Here is a 20,928-nt window from a genome sequence, read left to right on the forward strand (position 1 = left end):
GAGTCAAAGTTTCACAATCATACAGAAGAACTGGTAATATAACTGTTTTATAAATTCTAACTTTCAGATTTTTTGACAGAAGACTAGATGACAAAAGTAGATGTCCATGAACTAGGTGGAAAAATATCTGGGACTGGAATGGACTATTAGGACTTACCTTGAAGAACAAGAGAAAGAAAAGAAAGGGAAATACATCATGAACAATTTTATAAGGGAAATATTTCAAGAAATTTGTACATTGGACATGATTTATTATGTCATTCTGGCAATAAATGACAAAGCTCCACGATGCACATTTTAACAAACTATCCAACCAAGGTCCCCCTACATAAACACCGCATGGGGAATTCTTTTGATGTCTCACTGTAAAATTGACACTGTTTAAGCTGTGTACAATAAATGATTGTATTAAATGCATACTACAACACTTTGTACGCCAATGCTTATAATAGAGTTCCTCAAAATGTATTATTTTTACAACAGAGTATTACTTAGTTGTTTATTGAATGTCCATAAATGTTCACATCTGAAAGGTTAACAGTGCAATGATCATAAATATGGTGTGTGTTGTAGTATCGTAATGAAAATAAATGATGAATGCATAGAATGAGCATAAATAATAAGTATTTAAAATATATTACTTATAGAACAATCTCTCTCTCCAGTCTTCCATTATATCATATGGAGAAAATAATGGAAGTCATTTTTAATTAACCATATTTACTCATGTGCAGAGAAAATAGGTACCGTAAACTGGGGTAAAGAGGATCACATGTGGTAAAGTGGATCATATGTGTATTGCTTAGATAAGTCAGCGCCACATGGATCACACATGCAAAGAAAACCTTTCTTCTACAAATGCCACTAAAAATAGTTTTCTTTGCATGTGTGATCCATGTGGCGCTGACTTATCTAACAATACACATGATCCACTTTACCACATGTGATCCTCTTTACCCCAGTTTACGGTACATAAATTTACCTTACAATTTGACTTTTGAAAAATAACTCTCACATGCCTGAGGCAATTTCATGCTGTGATACGAATTGTAAATATAGAAAGAGCGTATCTATATCACATATTAACTTTTAGACAAATTATTTTTATCAAAGAAAGTATTTTATTATGCGAAAAATGAGTTTCTACTGTAAGTTTCAATGCTATAATTAAACACTTTCAACTATGAATAGAATACGCAATTTTGTACAATTCTTCACTTTACGCATTATAAATAAACAACATTAAATTGTTTATTATAGAACTTAATGTTGTAAAAATCTTACAATGTAAATAAAAATACACTATAAATATAGTGTGTATGCTAAGCACCTTTACTAAAACTAGTCACGAAGCTTAGCCTCACATGGAAATCAACATTGTACAACATTCTTATGTCGTAAAAGAAGGGAACCGAAATATGTTAACTTCTTACATAACGAGACTAAACACTGCTTTTCCTCATCTGATTTTTTATATACTATTGAGAAACAAACACATACAATATGTCTTTAACGAGTTTTTGTAATCATACATACACTATTTTTAGAAGGAATTGTTATTCATCCCACTTTTAAAATCTGCAGATTCATGTATGTGCCACAATTTAACAGACATGTATTAAAATATACGATCTTCAAAACACAAAACTTTGATCAGACACAAAGTACAGTTTAAAGCCAAGGACATTCAGATTTACCTACATAATACATTAAGTATCTGCAAGAAATTGCCATGTCAGAAAGCAATTTAAGCACTAAAAAAATTCAGTGTTCTTACAAATTTGTACAAGCAATGTAAAGTCTTGGTCGCACTAGGTTATTGCTTTTTTGATAATATAAATATAAAATTACGTATATAGTTGCAGACACAATTGGAAAACAAGGGACAAAAGACAAGAATTTTCTAAGAAGAAGCACAGGGTGCTTGTTTCAGAAAAGTTACAACATTTTACTCGAAAACAATAACAAATAGAACACACAACATTTTTTAAACAATCCTTGCTTATCAGTCAATTTTATTTACATTAATAAACATAAACACAAACGTTTAACCTTCAACGGCATAAAATCGCTTAGAATGAGACATGAAACAATTTGTTATAAAATATTTCAGCAGCAAAACAAATTAGATAACATGGTTACTTTTAAGTAACTTTGGTGTTCTGGTGATATACATAAAAAACCTAATAAATAATTGTGGCACATACATAGGTTAAGCTATAAACTTCTACAGCAAAGATATATAAAATCCCTTTCTTATTCTCCTGTATGCTTAGGTTATCATTCTGTTAAGTAGATAGAATATATTATGCAACCCTGACATTAATCACAAGAAAAGGCATTCAGTCTTTGTTGTATTCAATAAAGAATTTCGTATTTTTTAAACATTTCATTAGCCTTTATTATTCTTATTATTAGGTTTGTATTATTATTGGAGGAAATTTCATGTGACTGTCTCTTGTCCACACCTGGAAACAGTTTCAATGCTTTAATTCTTGTACGAGTTTTTGTGAGGTTATAGTAATAGTACAGTGAAACCTGTTCAAATTGGAACCTGAATAATCCGGAATCCTGTCTATTTCGGAACAATTTATTGGTCCCGGCGAAATTCATATGTATTATGTATAATTTTTCCTGAATAAAACGGAAACTGTCCAATGTGGAAATGGAAACTGTCTGCTACTGTTCAAAATGGAAATAATATTTTGGACACACTACTTTAATGTAAACTATAGTTTGAAACAGTATGTGCTTTCAAGAAATGCACGAAATACGTAGGTCACTAGATAAAAAGTTTTCTTTGTAAAATTTTTGAGGGTGCGAGGGTGTGTTAGCCTGGTGGTCATGAATTTTATTACCCTACTGACTAGGCAGACGAGTCCCTTCAAAGACGTTCAATGCTTTACCCCTGTATACTGTCGTAGCTGGGTAGAACGCAAGTGTATTAGCGATTTCGTGATAAAAAAAAAGGTTGCGTAAAAATGTTGCACCATCATTAATTGATGAAGTAAAAGTTATCGAGGAAAATGAGAACCGAAGAGTATGGAAAATAATGTTGAAATTGATGAATGGAAAACTCAGGTGTAACTTAACACTTTCAAAAATAAAGGCCGTATCATGAGTGAGTGGCTTGCGGTCAATAATGGTGACATAAAAGGAAACAGAAAACAACTGGTTACATAGAAATAAATGAATTGTTGTGGAAGTGGATTGTTCTTGCCCTTCCAAAGATCATGCAAATTTCTGGACCTATTCTGCAAAGAAAACCCTTGAACTGGCAAAGAAATTAGATAATCCAGAATTCAAGGCTTCTAGGCTCGTAGTCCAACTAAATGTGCTGCGATATACATTACAGTAATATAGTATAGTGTTAGATATTAAATTTAGTGTAATTAATAAGCTTTATAGTGTTTAATGAGTGATTTACGATACAATTTATACAGGAAATGAGATTTTCATCAAGATCATTCACCAATTAAATGACAGGAAGCTGATTTCATGTCAGTAGTGTTAAACGGAATATTTTGTAATCATCATCATCATCATCTTCATGGTAGGCTTCGGCCCGTTCTGCTCTCAAAATTCCGGAATATTTTGTAATTCCTACAATTTGCGGCATGCCATTTTGTTTTTCATTTATAACAAATGATAAAATATTCCATTTTAACTTCACACCTGAATAACACGGAAACCTGTCCACAACGGAAAAAAAAATTAGGACCATGTCACTTCCGTCTTGAACAGGTTTCACTGTATTAGATAAAATTTGCATTACAAATTGCATACCAGGATCACCAACGAACAAAGAACATCTACTTCAATGCACTAAACTGAAGAAAGAAGAGCAGCAGTGCAGAAATTTGAGTGCTCTTTACTGGGAGGCAAGAAGAAAAATGGGTTAAACAATCCCAAAAAGCGGCCATTGGAAAACAAACAACATCTGCATTACAATGACTCAGCGCATTAGCAGTACCACACAGAGGATAAGAAGAAAGCAAGAAAATGTGCTGCAAAGAAAGAGTGTGGATGTGGGTGCCCCACTACAGCAAATCAACACCAAATGCTCTGCTCTCACAGACATTGAAAATACGAGGGGTAGTCATAAAGTTTTAATTATCACCTCGAAAAAATGAAGCTGCGACCATGAAACTTGGTGATGGTGTTAGTCCTTTTCTACATATTCACCCTTCAACACGACACATTTTTCCCAATGATGGATGACTTGACGGAGGCCTTGGTTGCAGAAGTCTGCATTTTGACTGTTCAGGAAATGTTCCACCTCAAAAATCACCTCGTCGTCATTCTGGAAATGCCTGCCACGCAATGGTTTCTTCATTCGAGGAAGAATATGGGGGATGGAAACACATGGCTTCACCACCGCCGAAAAATGCGAAGACCCAACCATCATCGGGCAAGATGATGCTGAGTGTTTTTTTGGGGCATCCAAGGTGTGGTGCTGAAGATTATGCTCAGAAGGGGCAAACCATCACAGGAGCATACTACCGAAATCTCCTGACGAGGTTATGGGAGGCTATCAAGACGAAGCGTAGCGGGAAGCTGTCCAAGGGGGTCCTTTTGCTTCATGACAACGCCCCAGCTCATTCTGCACAGGACACAGTCACACATGCTGCTTCTTTAGGCTATCAAATTTTGCCTCACCCCCCGTATTCTCCTGATATGGCACCCAGTGACTTCTTCCTCTTTCCTCGGATGAAGAAACCATTGCATGGCAGGCATTTCCAGAATGACGACGAGGTGATTTTTGAGGTGGAACGTTTCCTGAACAGCCAAAATGCAGACTTCTGCAACTAAGGCCTCCGTCAAATCATCCATCGTTGGGAAAAATGTGTCGCGTTGAAGGGTGAATATGTAGAAAAGGAGTAACACCATCACCAAGTTTCATGGTCGCAGCTTCATTTTTTCGAGGTGATAATTAAAACTTTATGACGACTCCTCGTAGGAACAAAGAACAGCTTCCTGTTACCAAATGTTATTACCAAGACCAAACCTGTACAAAATAAAGTTTAGTGAGCATAAATCATCTCAACTGACATAAAAAATTTGGAGGTTTAGGGGTGTAACTGAAAATACAAAAATTGAGTATCCAGGAAAGAAATTTGAGATATCCACAAATTAAATAAACAACTACAGTATGTTCCAATTAACTTTTAGCATCATACAGCTACAAAATTGTAATCTTTACATGTTACAGACAGCTTAGATACTAAAACATGTGATATTAAAATATATTAGTAACTATATACTGAAGTACCATGTGAGGGATTTAAACTAGACTTGAAAATGTAGTGTAAGATACATGCTTTCATTGACAACATTCCACTGATTGCTAAGGCACACAATATTGCAGTCCATAAGGTAAAGGTATCCCCGTCACACGCCACACTTGGGGGGCATGGAGGTAGAGCCCCATGCTTTCCATGACCTCAGCACTAGAATGAGGTGGTGTGGTCGGCACCACGCTCTGACCGCCTTTTACCCCCGGGAAAGATCCGGTACTCAATTTTATAGGAGGCTGAGTGAACCTAGGGGCCGTTCTGGAAGTTTGGCAACGAGAAAAATCCCGTCACCACTTGGGATCAAACCTCGGACCTTCCAGTCTGTAGCCAGCTGCTCTACCAACTGAGCTACCCGTCGTGCACAGCTTATATTATAACAGCAAGAATTTTTTAAAGATAATTACGTTCCTCCTAATGCGCAGAATGTTGAAACGATAATGATAATAAAGATGATATTGTTAGTAAATACCTCCTTTACCAGATTATAAAGCATTTCGAATATGATTCGTTTGGGAAGACAAAATAAAATGACTATAAAATTATAATTCATCATCTCAGAGCAAAGATTTTCTCAGCTTTTGAGAAAGTTACACATGGGAGGAATTAGCCTCAAGATATGAACTAAGTTGTGTTTGCAATGGTGGGCATGTTGAGCTATAATTTGGACAAACTCCCATTCTTCTAGAATGCATGTACAAATTATTTAACAATAAATAGCAACAGTTCTCATTTTATCACGTTTTTATTTTATGTCTTCCCAAACGAATCACCCTGTATGTTGTACCAATGTGAACCACTGCTAGTTGAACATAGGTAATTTCACTATTAATATTTAACATTAAAGAATTATCCAACTAAAACTTCACTCAAAAGTTAAAACTTTCATTTGTACATTCACGTATAGGCAACATAACATTGCTCTATTAAGCTATTCATACTTACTTACAAATAGCTTTTAGAGAACCCAGAGGTTCACTGCTGCCCTCACATAAGCCTGCCATCGGTCCGTAAAAATATTCGTATCTATACATAAATGAAATGTTGTTTAATCAGATAATCTTCTTTTAGAGAAAAAGGGTTCACGTAATTAATTAAACAGAAGTTGTAGAAAATTCACAGTTCAATAAACACTGTTTATATGTAGAATTTCAAACAAAAATTTTACAATTTACAGTATGTTGAAAAGAAAAATTCGTGTATCAGGAACCTATTTCATTTTTAATTTATCTACTAAACAGAGAAATGGACAAATTGAAACCCTAGTTTCATCAGAGAAAAGGCAGATGGGTTAAGGAGAGTGGAACTGTCATATTACAAAATAAATAAATATAACAAAGTTTCTGTAGTGATGTAACTTAGGTAATTTCAAAGAGTCACTTTTACATCCAGTTGCAATGTTTCTTCAGACAAGAGTACTTTAAGTGAACAACAGATTGCTTTAAGTATATAAAACGTGTGTAACAAATAAAATCATTATTCGAATATAAAAGGTACCGTATATGAGGTCCAACATTTTTAGTGTTTCATGTAACACTGTCGTAACTGAACATTCTTGTAATAATTTGAAGAAAGCTGGAAGAAATTTCATAGGAATATAATAATTATGTTCTGCTGTGGCCTTTCACCACTTCTGTTTATTATATATATAAATAGAATCATTCAAGATTGGCGACAGACACGACATGGATTTATTCCAATTAATCGAAATTTGCAGCTTGATGCTTTACTTTTCGCTGATGATTTAGTTCTCATGGCATCAACTGAAGATGATTTACAATATTCAGTACACAATTTAAATAAGGTCAGTGAAAAATATAACATGGAAATTAATATTGAAAAATCGAAAATCATGTCATTTTGTGCGAAATTCCCTGTACCAAGCAAAATCTGTTTGAATAATAAAATAATAGAAAGAGTAAATACCTTCACTTATCTTGGCTATACACTATCACCTTATGATGAAGTAGATATTGCTGAAAAAATATGTAAATATAATAAAACAATGGGGATCATTAATAAAATCATGAAACCTTCACTAGTACAAAGACACACAAGAATAGGCTTGTATAAAACCTTAGCACAGCCAGTATTAAGCTATGGTAGCGAAGCATGGACTGTGAAGAATAAAGATGTCAGTAGAATAACAGCAAGTGAGATGAGGTTTATGAGAGCAACAGCTGGATATACTCGCTGGGATCATAAAAAAAATGAGGACCTAATGCAAGAACTTCAAATAGAACCCATTATGCAGTTCATCAGCAAATATCAACTTCAGTGGAAGGGTCATCTTGAACGAATGAATCGATGCAGAATTCCAAAAGCACTGCTTCATTACCATCCATATGGCAAAAGATCTCTATGCCGTCCAAAGAAGAGATGGACTGAAAATTCTAGTTTGAGACCGTAACAGGCCACTTGGCCTAATACTTGTTAGGAAGATTATGATGATGATGATGATGATGATGTTCTGCCTCCAATTTTAAAATAATAAAAAAAAGGTCTTATTATTTGAAAGCATTCCAAAACTTTCATGTGAATGTTATGAATTAAATATCACTTCATGATAAGTCCATTCCTTTGTTTATATATATATATATATATATTTATTTATATTTGCTATTGGTGGGTACTTGACTTTTCGCCATTCACCCATATGAAGCCATTTGTTTAGACCAGGGGGTGTGTTGCGCAGCTCCATGGAGTGTCGCGGAATTTTGGAACTGAAAAATAAATTGTATGCCACCCAGAAAGTCTCTTTACAACGCATTTTTTTTTATTTACAATGAAGTCTTTGATATGGTACACTTAGCGGCAAAAAGAATGGGCCAGCCGACAATTTCTAAGTTCCAGAGACATAACATTGCGCATGCTCGTCTCGTCAAAGACGTAGTTCACTAGGTAACACATAATTAAACCATTTAAATTTGTTGTATTTTAAGAGGCTAAAATATGTAATAAAATCGAATGGCGGGTTGATTCTAGATACATCAGGTCCCTTGAAGAGTGAAATAGTAATAAAATTGATAAATACAAAATCAACTGGAGTGAATATGAACAGGAAAACCACGTATTACGCCAAACTTATACTAACAGTCACAGTAGTGTAAGTCGTTACAGCATTGGTTTATTGAACAAGTTGATAGTAGTAGCTCAAGGTTCGAAACTCCCCAAATCTTCTTTTTTTAATTACAAATTTGCCATCATATGTGTCTCGCAAAGCTATAATTGCTCTGTTAATACAATACGGAAAACGATATCCAGAAGGAACACTTTTCTTCCAGCAGGATAATCATCCGATATACACCGCCAACTGGATTCACCAGACGGTTTACGAGGAGGCGTGATGTCGACCCAGTCGACTGGCCTCCAAATTCACCAGATATGAATCCGATTCAAAATTGTGGGCTGCAGTCTAAAGGATCCTACGCTCTAATTGGGCAGAACAACCACCCGTTTGGACACCTGAAGAATTGTGGGACAGAGTTCTAGATGCGTGGGAGGAGAAAGCCAAGAATTTAGACCTGTTCCATAATCTTGTGGACTCCATGCCGCGCTGAATGAGGGCAGTTGTTGACGCAGGTGGTTTGTGGACGAGATACTAGTCCCTACCACAGGCCTTGTTTTGTTAATATATTAAAAAACTGTTTGTTTTTGTTAATTTCATTATTTATTTGTGTTTGATATGCATCCGGTTTTTTAGGATGTGAAACAAGTATTTTTGTTTACACAGGCCAGGTCTCACCTATTAATAGCCCACAGGTGATGGGCAATAATATTTTTACAAGGCAGGCATAACGAAGTTTGTTAACAAATGCCATTTCACATTTAAACTAATAAATTAAGTAAAAATTAAAATAAAAAATAATAATTTTACCGTACCGGGAGCCGAACCCACAACCTCTGGTACAAATGTCAGACTTCTTACCACTGGGCCACACACTGCTCGTAAGGTGTACTACATTACAGACGGATGACTTTCAATGAAGAGACACCACAGCAATGCCGCGCAGTGGGTTACGTTTACACGAGTGAACTGCGCGATAGAACTTAGCATTTCTATCGACCAAGAGTCAGCCCATTCTTTTTGCCGCTAAGTGTACATTTTATTTTGAGACAGACTTTACCAATGAAACATGAACACCTGCAACAAATGCTCAGTTTAATTTTTCTGCTGATTCCAATGAAAGTGAACACCTGCAACAATGCTTAGTAATTTGTTTACTCTTCCCACTTAGTAAAAAACAGAGTTTAGAACCGTCAGAACATATTCGTCAGTTTCAGTATATATGTGTGTGAGCGGGTCATAATGCTACTTTTTATCAAAAGTCCTTTATTTAGATTTTATCACTGACAAACTTTTAATTCGAAAGAGACAATCTGAATTAAGTTCTGGGTTAAATGACAGCAGTGCTAATTCAAATAATGTGAGCGAAAATTCCCTTCAGGGTCCACAAAAAGGTACTGTGTTTCGTAAATATAGTGATGAATAGTTGTAATATGGTTTTACTTGACATGGAGATGAATATAAACAAAATCCCGAGTGTGTTATGTGCGGAAATGTTTTGTCAGATCAGTCAATGGTGCCAAATAAATAAAAAATTTATTTAGAACTGCTGTTTTCAAATTCATACTTGTGTGGATCAGCATTTTTATACCATGGGGTCAATCATACGGCCATGTATAGAGCAACTCTGTGCAACCCACCAAGTGCAAACTTCACATTAATTTAAATAGGTGAGTTTTCAAAAACGATAATAAAAATCTTTTATTGGACATCCAGTGTAGATAGGTTGGGTTTTTTGACACACAGGTATTGTACCTTTGTTTTTTTCTAATGCCATTCAAGTTTTTATTATTTTTTTTGATTGCGTATTAACATTGACCTAGCTACAACATTGGATGTCTGAGAAATTGTTATCAATGTTTTTTTTTCTGGTGCAATGCGCTGGAATGGCTTAGACTGTGAAGGTCTTAGTTGGACGAAAAGGAGGTTAAAAACGACAAAACTTCTGTGCAATGAACAGTAATCATCTCCCCATTAACTGTAAAATATTCTACACAGAGTTCCACCACCTTTTTCTCCAGAAGAAAGCACTGGTTGTTATTATTATATGATTAATTATTATTATTAATAAAAACAAACAAGTGTGTCGCAATATTGTGGGCATTCAGTAAAGTGTGTCTGTCAGTCAAAAAAATTGGGAACCACTGGTGTAGACCAATTTATTGACAGTTGTTGCCTAGGGTGCGACACAGGAAACTGGTCTATGCTACACCCGCTATGAGATGAGCCGGAGATTTGTTGGCATGCCAGAAGGGAACCGGAGCTCCCGGAGAAAACCCCTGTGTTACCTGGACCACAGCTTGCCCAACACAAGTTATAAATCAGGGTTAAACCGAGAATCGATCCCGGGTCCATAGCATTATATTAGAAAGTCACTCTTACAGACAGCCAAGATGACAGTAAATATTAGAGTTAAACAGTACCACGTGAATAGGTTTAAGAGTGAATGTTTTGTGTATAACATTGACAACTGTATTATCGATCAAGTTTACATGTATGTGATTCTTTGAATCAGTGGAGTGTCATTACATAATAAAGATACCAAATAATGGTAAAACACACAGAGCAGGAAGGAAAAGGAAATAATTTCTAACTACATCTCATTTTTACCGAAGTGAAAATAGGATCTATTCAAATGAAGATAATAGAATAATGTACATAAACGAAAGGAGCATAAATATTTACAAAAATCATTTATGACGTAATTTACTGTTCAAACAGTTTGAAAACAACTATATCCTAAGCATATCCATGTAACCAGAAAGGGATTCAACAAAAATCAAATTTACAACGAAGTAGTAAAAGCAAGTGTAACAGTGGCAAAGGTAAAATATTTTAGAATTTCAAAGTAAAGGCAAAAGAGGAATTACATATACAGTTATGCAATATTGCCTTATTTATTCTGTCTAGTGTAAAATTATGTTCTGAGATAATTTGAACATAGCATTTCTACAAACACTGATATTAAACAAAAAATCTTGTATAATATTCAAGTGCTAAGACACATATTACCCTACATGTTTTGTAACTGTATGGAAGAGCATAAAGATAATTTCAATTATAACATTAGGATTACATGGTACACAAACAGCAATATGAATTATATAATAAGCTTCATTCAAATTTCTGTATATCTGCTACAGTGATTGTCTGGTTTTTCTATATAAAAAAAAACTTATTCTAGACAGTCTCCACTTAGAACTAAAGAAAATAACACACTCTTATAAAAGAATAACATGGAAAGATATAAATTCAATTAATCAGTATGACACTAATATTTTTAGCATTTTCACTCTCTTAATATTATTGAAATAATTAAAATCTGGTTGGATTAATATTGAAGTTAGCAATTTAGCTTATTTTGAATATGTTACATAACCTGTAATATTAATACCATATAAACATAGCTGCATTACTTTCAGATTCAAGATTACCTAAAATATTAGTTTTGAGTTAAGGTACTATCTACCCTTGGAAGAAAAATTTGCCATTTTTAAACAATTTTTACATTTTTTTCCCCCGATTACTTGACACAAAATTAAGACCTTCACACAAAATAAACCCCTCAAATATTTTTGCAGGGGAAGAGGGTAATTTTTTAAAGCGAAAACTGAAATTTGTTCCTTTTAGTCCTTGGCCCAACAAAATTTGTTTCACTGTCTTAGTCCTAAAAAAATCACACAATAAGTTGTGAAAACAACTTTTCCCTATCTTATCCCATTAAGGAAAAATGTCATTTTATTTTTTGAAAATCTGAAACGTAAAAATAAAAATTTAAGATCTTGGAGTTTTAGATTAACTTTCTTAAGCACTAGGACACTGTTTGTAGTTTGGCACTTTGCTATATTAATCAGCTTCGTTTTGGTGCAAGAAGGATGAAAATATCTCAATTCTAAGTGCACTTTGTGTTTAACATTAGTGTTTTAAAATGTTGCAAAATTGAACAGCTACAACCTGAGGGTATGAAAAATTGTAAAACCAAACACAGCTTTCTGACTGTATGAAAAATAATATATTCAAACCCTATGGTCAAATTCGAATTGTTATTACACGAAAAATGTATAAAATTGACAGACTGTGATGGATTGACACTTGCAAAAACTAATTAATTAACCAAACATCATACAGACAAAAATGATATATTTTTGAAAACTAGGAAGTTCAAGCTTTCAGATGAGAAAAGAAACGACATTTTTGAAGGAAAATAAAAAATTAAGGGTAAATGAGTACCTTAAAGCTTACTGACAATTATATTTCTAGTAATGTGTGTCGAGAAAATAAAACTAAGAACTTAGTGGTATCAAGATAGATTTAGCTCGTCATGATCATAAATTAAATTAAATATATTATTATACTTCTTGTACCATTGTTTTAACATTGATAACAAGTTTTCATTTAGAATTTAGTTAATTCTTGACTAGATCAAAATTTATAATAATGATGTTATCATTTAATAAGATATAACGGAAAAAAAATATTGAAGTTCAAATGCAGTTATAGTAATTTAAAGAATAGAGAGTATTAAATGTAGAAGAAGTTAATATTTTTAAGAACACTTAAAACTCATAATTATATAAAGCTACTATGTTATGATATTGATGATGATGATGATGATGATTGCACAGTCTCAGCACTATGATTAATGATGAAATAAAGATCTGAAAAAGAAGAAGAAATGTTTAACTCAGACTCTGAATAATTAAAAAAATTGTGAACTTCGTAATTTCATGAATGAGTCAATACTGCAAAATATTTATCAATATTATAACATATCTCGACCTAAAAACAAATGAAGTGAACACATTTTTATCTTTTTAATATTCATTTATATATAACCTTTTACATTTACACCTTACAACTTCAGAATTTTTTTTCTGATTACATTGCTAACCTTGCTTCCTCGCTATTTCAAGTGGAAATTACGTCTTGTTATACAAGAGGGCAAAACCGTTTATTCCTTTTCTTATGTCAGTATGCAGTGAAAGATCTTCTGAAATATAAATGGACTGTGTAATGAATATAGGATGTAAATTCTTTATTTTGAAATCCAGTGACATGGTGACTAGCCTGAATTCTAATATAAAATACAGACGTGGACAAATTATTAGCTTACAACGTTTTTCTTGGAAACATAATACAATTCGTCACATCAACTATCAGTATAATTCACAGAGTCTCTATTGTTGTAAATATGATTGTTTACATCTTCTGGTATATTTTTCCAATGGTTAAGTATAGTTTGTCTGGCTGTATTGGTATTACTGGTGTTTTAATTATATACTGCAGAAGATATTCTCCCATGGCCTGCAAGAAGACCGGACATGAACGAAATTGAAAATCTGTGATCTATATTGAAGAAGAAAGTGAACAAAAAGAGGCTTACAACAAAACATGGGCACATTTTAGCACTGTCTGATATCTGGCTAAATGATGCTGATATTCAAAGAAAATGTCAAACTTTGGTTTCCAGCACTCCTGACAAAATCAACGTGTTAATAAAGAATAAGGGAATGCTCACAAAATATTAGTAACCTCAAGACTCAATTTTCTGTTGATTAGTTCTGTGCAAAATACATTTTTGTTCATTATTTCTGCCGATAAATACAGCTTTGTTGCACATATAATCAATTTAGTCTAATATTTTGTCCACATCTGTACAAGAAATATTCACGAATATAACAGTAGAAGCAATATTAAGAAGAAATAACACTACTTTTAAATCCAGTGGTGGCTCATGAATTTCAGTTACAGAGGGGCTCAGCTATAAAAAAAATCAAACTGTGAATACTACTGGAATTTTTTAATAGCAATGAAATTAATATGATCAGGCCATCGGAAATGAAAGAACTGTCAATAATTTCCACAAAGAGGTCAGTGTCTCTGAACCCCTTTCCATTAGTTGCTACTGTTTACAATCTTGCATGAAAATAAATTTTATAATTAAATTTAACCAAACAGTTCATTAGTAATTTTGTAACCAGAGGTTTATTGTTACTTATTATAGAAAGAAGATAAAATTAGTTTTACCTTCTGTAATTGAATAAAAAAAATATATGGTCTCTGATTTATTTCCATTAGGACATTAGATGGTCTTCCCAAAAGAATAAACAGAAATAATATATACATGGACATATAAGACTAACATAATCGCAACAAAACATTCACACGAAGCTTAAAAAACTTACAAGTCATTTTTTCTCTAATTTAATTGTCCCCATACTGACATGTCAATTAAGTAAGATATTGGCTATATTGAAATAAAGTATAAATCAACATTTCAATATAAAATAAACATATAATTAAGGTTTTTGTACAGAATAAAATATAGGATTCAGGATTAGAGTGAAAAAAGTCCACGAAAGTTTAATTTGAGAAGTGATTTAAAATTTCATATTCAACTACAATCCAGCAAAAAAACATTGATAGTAAGAGCTTGGTTCTTTACATTGAAAATTGTTCAAGGTCTATAAATAGACTGGAGTGCTTACTCTAAAATGTCATACACATGAACTTTGTTTTCTCGAACTCTGAACCCTCTGAATATCAATGCATCATATAACTAAGTGATATGTTTTACTATAATAATAGTAGAATTAACTCCATAAATTCAGTGAAGTTCCAAAGTATTGTATTGGGTTCAATAATTGAAGAAGAGTGAAAAATATATATGTATATACATATAAGATGCATTTCTCGAGTAAAACCTCCGACAAAGATGGACTGTATTCTACCTTTGCCAAAGCTACATACAATGTAATAGCTATATAGAAAATAATTTTTATACAGTATTACAGAAAGGCTTGTAATTCTTGGAATACTCACGAACAACAAATCACTTAAATTTAATATCAAATTGCAATTAATCATCTTAAAGCACTCTGAAAACAGAAAAACTGCAGTTTCAAAGAAAGGATATTGATGATATAATATTTCTACCCAACAATTATAGGAAACCCAATTAGGCTACGAATTTCGAAGACAGTAAAAATTCCTACGGATTCCATAAAACTATCCTAAAGTGGTTTTAAACCAGCTGATATATTGCGGTAGTTCCATAAAGTGAGACATTTATATGGGAGTTAAATTAATGTACATATGAAGTAGAAAATAAATAAAAAAACTTAGGAAACAATTGAGAAATACATCTGATGGTTCTGTTTCAGGACTGTAAGTGGTAAAGAAATGGAATTAAACTCACAATATTAAGAGAGAGAGAGAGATTAAAAATTTAATACAGTCACAGGAACGAGAAAAAAAAAGACAAACTATATCATCTGTTTATTGTAATAATAAATTGCAATAAAACTAATGAAAGATCCATAAATATGAATTTGTTTGTGAACCCAATATTTACTTAATATATTTGGAAAGACTTTTGGTCTTTCTCAGAGTTATGAATCCATATTAAATGCTGAACATGTGTAACAATTGAACGAAGCTATGCAATACGAGACCAACTGCCAAAACTTGTTTTCAAGAGACTGACCATTGTAATAAATCTGGTTTTTATTAAACATTTTATGCAAGAAGTATTGTAACATTGGTACCATTAAAAAAAAATAGCACAAATACTAAAAAAAAAGAACTAACCGATATGTAATAACAGACAAGCAGTTGATTTAATACTGCAAAGCAAAATAAATCAATTTTATGCAATACACGAATTTTGCCTATAAATAGTAGCAAAATGCAGATATCCGTGCGTTTTTTTTAAAGCAAGATACACGAATTTTGCCTATAAATAGCAGCAAAATGCAGATATCCGTGCGTTTTTTTTTAAAGCAAGATACACGAATTTTGCCTATAAATAGCAGTAAAATGCAGATATCCGTGCATTTTTTTTAAAGCAAGATACACGAATTTTGCCTATAAATAGCAGCAAAATGCAGATATCCGTGCGTTTTTTTTTTAAAGCAAGATACACGAATTTTGTCTATAAATAGCAGCAAAATGCAGATATCCGTGCGTTTTTTTTTAAAGCAAGATACATGAATTTTGCCTATAAATAGCAGCAAAATGCAGATATCCGTGCGTTTTTTTAAAGCAAGATACACGAATTTTGCCTATAAATAGCAGTAAAATGCAGATATCCGTGCATTTTTTTTAAAGCAAGATACACGAATTTTGCCTATAAATAGCAGCAAAATGCAGATATCCGTGCGTTTTTTTTTTAAAGCAAGATACACGAATTTTGCCTATAAATAGCAGCAAAATGCAGATATCCGTGCGTTTTTTTTAAAGCAAGATACACGAATTTTGCCTATAAATAGCAGCAAAATGCAGATATCCGTGCGTTTTTTTTAAAGCAAGATACACGAATTTTGCCTATAAATAGCAGCAAAATGCAGATATCCGTGCGTTTTTTTTAAAGCAAGATACACGAATTTTGCCTATAAATAGCAGTAAAATGCAGATATCCGTGCATTTTTTTTAAAGCAAGATACACGAATTTTGCCTATAAATAGCAGCAAAATGCAGATATCCGTGCGTTTTTTTTAAAGCAAGATACACGAATTTTGTCTATAAATAGCAGCAAAATGCAGATATCCGTGCGTTTTTTTTTAAAGCAAGACGTGAAGCACTGCAGCAAATCAAAACTTCGCTTTACGAGTTTGCTGCACGATCCATCATGGCGGAATGCGTGTTTTGGTCTTTTGCAACGTTTATTATTGTTAAAATCGTCTAGTAATAATAATTCCATATCATTATCATGGAAGTCGAAACTATTTAACATGTTCGGTTCTTTTAGGTTTAAATTTATTACGGCAGAAATAGAAGCCACCATTTTGCAGTCAGTTGACCTACTTACGTTTTTTTTCGACCCTCATTTTGCTGCAGCAAAGGCATGAAGCGCTTTAAAAAAAAACGCATGGTATTGCAGTCTTGATTTTTTCTGAATTAAATAATCCAACCAACAACAGATTTGTGCAAATATCTAAATTTTTTTTTTCAAATTGCCAGTTGATCTATTGTCGCGTAACTTCGTCCAATTACAACCTGAAAGTCAAAATGAAATTTCTGCATTAGTTGTGCAGAGTATGTATCGTAGTGTTGTGCATAATTATTTCTCTTCAGGACGAAATGCAATGTAATGTATTTTTTTTCCCAATGTCCAACAAAGTTTCTCACTCTTACACGAGTGTATAAGAATTATTTTATTTCGTTACGTATTCCATAATATTAATGTATACTTTTTACCAAAATTTATTTCAAAATTTGTCCCAAACCTGAGTAGAGGTATATATACAGTCGAATCTCTCTAATTCAAAATCGAACTTTCAATATCTCAAAGATATTTATAATATCAAAAGTCTCTGATTAAATATAACCAGCGTTTAGTGAGTTTGCTATGGTATATATATATTAATATTTCTCTATTCAATTATTTTAAACATTCTACAGTTAAATAATTATCTTCGTCCCTTGAGATGGAAATAATTCTATTTACTTGTATTATGTTGTAAAGTTCTGTACAGACATATAGAAGTACAGAGAAGCTGTTCAATGGATGCTAACAGCATTCATTTTGTGAAATGTAAAGGAAAAGAATATGGATGTGATCCATTACGAAGGAAGTACAGGGTAAACAGATTATGAGTTTCCTGCCCACACATGGTCAGTCAGTTCAGGCATGGCAGGGAGAGTGGGAACACATCAGTTTGAGCTAAACAGCTAATGAAACTGTACGTAGTATGCTAAGAAAGGTTAGTAACAAGAAAGTATTCTATTCAACAACGAGTGTTTATTTACGATTCATGCGTACAGACTTGATTCGTACTGTCAGGAGGTTATTCAAAGAAAATTTCCCCTGATGATCGCATTCCAACTCGTGTTGCATTCATAAATTAGTTAACAAATTTCGAGAAATGGGAGTGCTTGAGAAAAGAAGTGAAGACGATGACGCACAGTGTTCAATGAAAAGTTCACAATTACTTCAAGCATCGTTTAGAAAATCCCCATAGATAATTTCATTAATTGATGCCAGAAATGTTTGGAATATGAAGGAAATCAGTTCCAACACCTCCTTGGATCACACGGATGAGTACATGTCTTTTTTTTTTATTGGGTTATTTTACGACACTGTATCAACATCTAGGTTATTTAGCGTCTGAATGAAATGAAGGTGATTATGCCGGTGAAATGAGTCCGGGGTCCAGCACCGAAAGTTACCCAGCATTTGCTCGTATTGGGTTGAGGAAAAACCCCGGAAAAAACCTCAACCAGGTAACTTGCCCCGACCGGGATTCGAACCCGGGCCACCTGGTTTCGGGGCCAGACGCGTTGACCGTTACTCCACAGGTGTGGACTACATGTCTTTTTAAATGATTCTTTTTTTATAATACTATTAGCCAGTGCCTCCAGTATTGAAGTTGTAGTTTGGTTATGCACAGACTCACGTTGCTGTGAGTATAGGCTCATGCTCTGGAAACTCATAATCTGTTCACTCACTAAAAGAGAAAGAGAGACTAGTGTGCAGCAAATTATACATCGAATTAGTTAATTTTTTATGAATATTGTATTTACAAAGCACCCTAAAATCTCGACATTTTTATAAGCCGCAATATTATGTTTCTTTCACACTTCGAGATATCGAGGTTCGACTGTATCAACAAAATTGGATTGCATAGGTAATATCACATTAATTCTGAAATAAAATACTTTATTCTGATTTTTAAATTTAAATAATTATGTCAGTATAAAATAAACTGCATTAATTTTGGTTACAAAATTCAAAAGAGAGGAGCACAGCAATGGCTCCCTCATCACAACAGATGCACAAACCAAGAAAGACTTCTCTTCACGTAAGGTGTAACACAAATGATGTAGCCTCATAACGGGTCTGCAAATAACCTTCATGAAATGTATATGATAATAAAAGCTTAAGGATTAATATTACAATGAATGCCTGCTTGGTGCGATGCAATTAGGACTCGCTCGTCCGCTAATGATTAACAAACAAGTAGGGAGGGAGGGAATGGCACTTACTCACGTGGAAGGTTCATGGGAATGAAGGTGCAGAGATCTGTACAGGTAAGTGCCTATGGGACTCTCTACGCACAGGTGTTGGGGGCGATTTTTTTACTCTTCATAGCAAAATATCGTCATCACAGATTATAAGATACTGTAAATAGAAAATAGATGTAATGGTAGTCTTCTCTTCTTTTGATAGATTAATCTGATGCACCTGGAACAAAGTAATACAATTAATCAGTAAACTGTCAATGTTCGTTTAGGACATTGAATAGTTATAGGATTGCTTCGAGCTTTTGCAAAATAGAATATTTTAAATTGTTGTATTTTTAACATTAATAAAGATAATTAAATGAAACTTTACCACAACATAAAGCAATTTAAGCAATATCATTTCCGTTAGACTGGGATTACGATCAACATTCGTTTGCATTGTTACATTGCTTTCATCTGTACATTGAACTTCTACCAAATGTTCAGAGACTGTGTATTATGATCGACATTCGTGACAACTGTCACACTTTGTGGCCATAAGAATACTAAAATAAAATGCATATGCCGGACAGTCAGCTGTTTATGATAGACATTTATTTTATGGTAACTTTGTTTGAGACAACATAAATAAAATACCGGTATTACAAAAATATGTTATGACAAAATAACATAGAAAGATGATAATGATAAAGTAATAATAATAATAATAATAATATACTATTAAGTAGCTGGACTAGTACAAATTGTGGATGTTATTTATGTAGTAAAATCCCCTTAGTCATATGTTAAAAAGTGTTAAAAAAACTTGACAGACTGTCCAGTTCGACGTGATGTCACGTCTTCCTCAGTGTCTCCTGAACTACTGGTGATCTTGAATTCTGCGATGTGATGTTTTTAACAAACAAAGTGTTAACGTGAACTTTAATCAATAAAATCCCCTTTATTTCGGGATAAAATAAAATAAAGTATCTAAAATAATGTAAATAAATTATCAAAAAAAGAATAAGTTAACCTCAGGTTCGAACCTGGGTCCAAAAACACCACGGCCTTTTACTTTACCAATACGCTAAAGAGAACTACGTAGTTGTTGAATTAGGTGTTATGAATGCTTTCATGTTTGCTGCCTATTATGTTTAATTTTAAACGAAAATGTGTTTTATGCCATATAGAGTGACCTGACATATTCAATCAAAGAAAGTTCGTGTTATGTAATTTTAAATTAATATTACTTTATTTAATACTTCAGTAGGAATATGACTGCATCTACAGCGAAAGAAGACGTGAAAATATAAGAAGAGTGTAGCCGTGCTTCTGATTTGTGATTAGATGATGTTCAACTTATGTTTCTTTGCATTTGTGGAAGCTAGACTTTGATAATGTCGAATCACCATCATCTTGCGTTCATTCATTTTAACGTTAACCGTAATCAAATTCACGGAGCTTGTATTTGTCAAACTTCAGTGAACTTCACCATAACAAAATGTAATGCAAACGAACGTTGATTGTAATCCTGCCTTAAAAAGCAGAAAAGGGCAAAAATTCAACAAAAAGTAAGGACATTTCCCAAAAAATGACAAATAGACAATAAGAGACTGAAAACTG

General features: G+C 33.3%; 1 protein-coding gene across 2 annotated transcripts in view; it reads right to left on the bottom strand.

The window, feature by feature from the left end:
- Window positions 1-230: 230 nt before the first annotated feature.
- LOC138704642 (serine/threonine-protein phosphatase PP1-beta catalytic subunit) overlaps window positions 231-20,928 on the bottom strand; it is a 49,625-nt gene continuing 28,927 nt past the window's right edge. For both annotated transcript variants that reach the window (XM_069832730.1, XM_069832731.1), the window contains exon 8: window positions 231-19,546. The gene's annotated coding sequence lies outside the window, so the exon portion shown is untranslated. The remainder of the gene's footprint in view (window positions 19,547-20,928) is intronic.

The sequence above is a fragment of the Periplaneta americana genome, chromosome 8 (genome assembly GCF_040183065.1).
Source record: "Periplaneta americana isolate PAMFEO1 chromosome 8, P.americana_PAMFEO1_priV1, whole genome shotgun sequence".
Taxonomy (NCBI): domain Eukaryota; kingdom Metazoa; phylum Arthropoda; class Insecta; order Blattodea; family Blattidae; genus Periplaneta; species Periplaneta americana.